Here is a 4,739-nt window from a genome sequence, read left to right as displayed (position 1 = left end):
TTCCTACACAATGTACCTTTAACCCTGCAAAAATATATGGACACAAGTGGTATGGATGAATAACATGAACGTGCCAATAATGTCGTGTTGTGTGAATGTAGAATATTCACACTGCTATTGTTTGGCATCTCATCACTTCCCTAAAGAAAGCGCAAACTCAGTACAGCAAGGACTGAGGCCAACTGGCTTCACTTACCAACTTCTTTACTACTTTTTTCACCACAAATGAACTTTCTAACTTCCTCAGCCACTGAATTCCGAAGATCCCAGAATTTGAGAATCCGCAAGAATCCATCTTGCCAGGCTTTAAGCATACACGAACCACAGTGGTTTGGACCAATCAACTTCTGGCAGCTCCGGCATTAGATAGAGCTGTGATTTAACGCTAGCTGTGTCTGACGATGTGTTTGAAAAGTGACTGTTAGCTCCAAAAAAACAATGGTGGCTACTAAAGAGGTTAGCGTAGATGCTGCTAGCATTCTATCAGAACCAGAGAGTATTTCTACATTAGAGGAAAAACAAAGAACGGCACTGAAGGCTTTTCTCTGTGGAAAATATGTTTTCACTCTTCTCTGACTGACTTTGGTAAAACATTACATCGTTTGTTGATCTGACTGGTTGAAGTTGATAGACATGATAGACAGATATTTTTAAAGTGCCTGCACGACGACTTCCCAGATGGTTCTGTGTAACAGACCATGTGGCACAGTCAGGTTACTGCCTGAATGCAAAGCTACACACCAAACTGGATCCTCTATTTATTTAATGACGAACCAGTCTTCTTTCCCAGGGTCAAAGCACAACCATCTGTATGTGGTGTGTGCCATATGGGCACCAAATGATGCAGTGCTACAAGACATAATAGGTATGTGTTGACCTTTGGAGGATTTTTTTTTCAGGAGCTGGTTGTGGTCACATGTGGTAAATGTTCTTGGCACACACAAAAGAAAAAAATCTTTGAAATAACAGTGCAACCAAGCACTCAAGACATAGGAATCAGGATTCGCCAACGGCTTACCCTACTACCAAAAAGTTTCACTGACTATTCCAAGACACTATCAGGACGAAATATAGGTCTGATGTTTCTGTAATTACTTACTTACTTCTGCTGCACTTGGGGCCACCAACGTGCAACCTTAAAACATGATACCATAAAACTGTTCACTAAAACTGTGTCAATTTTATAGAAGCTAGCAACAATAAATGCCACACGTAAGTGAAACCTCAACCAAGTACTTTTTTCTCCGTAACTGCACTAAGAGTTTGCTCTTGTGTTCAGTGCCAAAGCAGGGGTTACTCACCAGGGGGAGCCGTAGATCCTGAAGCCTCGCACTGTGACCTCGGAGTCCTGCAGGTAGATGCAGTTGGTGAGCAGCGACTGGACATTCTCATAATTCTCTGGCTTCAGCTTGGAGGCAGACGGGAAGTAGTAGAAGTCCTGCTTGATCAGGTCAGCCATAAACTCCTGGTCAAAGGTCAACTCGTGGTTTCCGGCAATTACTATCTTGATGTCATAGGGCAGGGTACCTGGCAGGGGACGAGAGAGAGGAAAGTTGAGTAGTGATGGAAAGAAAAGGGAGGGGGAAAAGTGGGGAGGGAGGAAAATAATGGGAGAAACAGGTAAGGAGGAAGAATGCAGGGAAATGAAAGAAAAGAGAAGATCGGAGTGATCGGGGAGTGACAATGAGAAATGTAGAGAGGTGGCAAAATTTGATGAAGAAGGACAGATAAAAGATAACAATGCAAGAAAACGGAGAGGGTACAGAAGAAAAGACAGAGAGAGGTGTAAATTAGGAGAAAGGAGGTGGAAGTAGTAAAGGTAAGAGAGAAAAGGAAAGGAGAGGAGACAAGGATGGAAGATAAAGGCCAGGTCGAGGAGAAAATAGAAAATTGAGGGAGACATCGGGACATGGAAAGGGGAGATGGAAAGGCAGGAAATGTAGGAGAGGGGGTTAGGGAAAGGAAACGAAGGAAAGACGGGTAGCACCGAGTGGGGAGGGGAAAAAGAGGAGAGGGAAAATTGAGGGCGACATGAAACCCATCCCACACAGCTTGGCATTCACATGTGACAAGGCTCTCCTCATTGTTTTCCCCTCCATTTCTAGCAAATCTGTACATCTGTCTTAGCTTCCCTCCATCAGTCAAGGTCTCAACCCAGTGCTCTGCTGTCTTCTGTTTATGGAAGCATAGCTGAATGCATCCGTCAGGGAATCTTTATCTGGAGGAACGATGAGGAGGGAAAGCACAAAGAATGATCATTGTGAAGTTTACGACACAGAATATTAAACATTTACTGACTTTGGCAACCGCTGCCGCATCTTTCCTCCCCTTTCTCTCTCTCTCATCATCCTCCTCTAATCAAACACAGACTCCTTCGCATCACCCCCCATTTTCTACTCCGTCTCAATGGCTTTAATTGGCTATTCAGAGGCTGGCGCAGCAGGACGCGCGATCGATCGGTGCCCATCAAACCCAGCGGCGGCCGGCCCTTCACAAATCTCCATGATGTTTTCAAAGCTCTGCTGAGAGCCAACAGTGACAAACATCTGGGGGTCTGCTTTGTCAGGTAGAGCGGCTGACGGAGGGTTCAATCACCATGGCTTATTTTTTTTATTACTGCCAGGACGGCGCGGCGTGCAGCTGAGCAAGCCGGTTTGTGTGTCAGTGTATGTGTTTGTGAGTGACTTTCCCTCGTGTGTGCGAGTTTGCATGCATCTGTGCATGGACGTGTCATGTTAGTGAAAAGGAGTAATTAAACTGAGCTTTAGAAGAGGCTGACAGCCCGGCGACGGCTCTGTCATAACAGCCAATCACAGCCGGGTGACAGAAAAAGAGAAAGAGTTGGTGGGGATAGAAGGAGGGAGAGGAAGGAGAGAGCAGCAGAAATACTTTAGGAAGCCCAAAAATCCTTGAGTGTGAAGGAGGAATAATAACAAGATGAAAGCAGCTGTCAAAGAGTGCCCATCTCTGCAGTTTGGGCCGGGGGCCGCCCCCTCTCCCCACCACAGCTACTATTTGTTTGGCAGAAGGGCTTGTGTTTAGTTGTCAAGCAGACACCAAAAAAACCCCGTAAATGAGGGGCTGCACCTCCACAAAGGCACACGTATACACACACGCCACCGCACAATCAAAAGATGCTTTAGATTCCTTTTCGTCAGACTTTGGCAGTGTTCACTCGATCGTCACTGGACAAACCAAGGTTGAAGGAATTCTCCACTCCAAAATAAAAATTCAATCATTTCTATCTCTGTCTTGAAAGTAATGGGCCTAACCTAAAGACTGCACTGTGGGTCCTAAAGTGCAACATTTACCTCTCTCTTGGTTTCACACAGATACAGAGAAATATCAGGTGAAATACTTAAAGAAACATTACACTTTGGACCCAGTGTAATTTTATTGGCTGCAAAAACTGCATTAAGTACTTGAAACACTATAACCAATGATCAGCTTTTATGGAACTAACACACTGGACTGGTAATTTCAGTGATTCAAGAGTCCTACCCCATCTGGCATCAGAAATACTTTTCATCTATCAAATGGTTTGAGATATCCACAGAGCAAAAGTAAAATGTCACTTGAAAATTGAACTTCAACTTCACAAAAAATTTACAAATATATACATATTGATTAAAAATGTGTAATTTGCTAAATCAAAGCAGCAAGCAAAGAGGCTTACTGGAAGGCTTTTCGATAATGTGCAAGGTAAAATAACCTCTTTTGTCTATGGAGTCTGATGAAGAGTGAAAGCCTGTTTCTGGTGAGAACAGAATAAAGGTTTATACTGGATACACCACATATTCCTACTATAGGTCATTTAATAAAGTTAAGTGCGATTGATTCTTAGTTCAGCTTGCTCCAGTGGAGGCAAGCACAAACAGTCTGTGTTCTGTGCTGAAGATTGGAAAATATTATAACTTTTATGCGTGTGCCAGGCGCACCACACCATAAGAAAACAATGTTTTCGTAGGCCTTGCTTAAGGGCACCTCAGTGGTGGTAATGAGGGAGGGGCAAGCGCTGCTTCTTCACTTTCCCCACCCAGATCTATCCTGCCAGTCCATGGATTGAACCGACAACCTTCCAGTCACGTCACAACTTACTTATAGCTACTGTGTTAGTAAACATTTGCACATCCAACATAGCTAAATGCTCAATTAGTGGGCTAAACGAAAAGCTGAACAATGCTAAAAAAGCTTTGTAAGAAAAAAAATGCAGGGAACTCAGATGACAATTGACAATGACTAACTCTTTTCACACTTTACTAGTCATTTGATCCTTTATAAATATAAACATTTAATTACTGGAGCTTTAAGAATAAGTTATATATATAACTTTTATTTATCACACAGCCGACTGTTGTTTCTAAAGTCTTCGCTTACAGCAAGTACAAATCTGGTTTTATTGCATCTCATACTCCCTCACAAAATGGTACAAATTTATCAGACAACACATATTTTCCCTGCAGCCTTAATGATGACTGTGATAGTTTCTGGGAAAAGAGCTCACCAGGAAAGGAGCCAAGTAGCTGCATGGGAGTGCAGCATCTACCTGGAGACTTGTTTAGCTTGTTGTTTCAGTCTTTGAGGACCGGAGCAGCCTGGGTGTTAAGTGATGGATGAAAACTGGACTGACCTGAGACTGCATGCATGGCAAAAATGCAAAGTATGGATGAAAAATGAATGAAGGTCAAGAAGAAGCTACCTTTAGTCTTTGAGCTCCAAAACATATATATATATATATA

This window comes from Morone saxatilis, unplaced genomic scaffold, assembly GCF_004916995.1.
Source record: "Morone saxatilis isolate NCDOM2014 unplaced genomic scaffold, NCSU_SB_2.0 Contig10, whole genome shotgun sequence".
Lineage (NCBI taxonomy): Eukaryota > Metazoa > Chordata > Actinopteri > Moronidae > Morone > Morone saxatilis.
The sequence above is the reverse complement of the archived record's forward strand: the minus strand, read 5'-3'. Positions refer to the sequence as shown.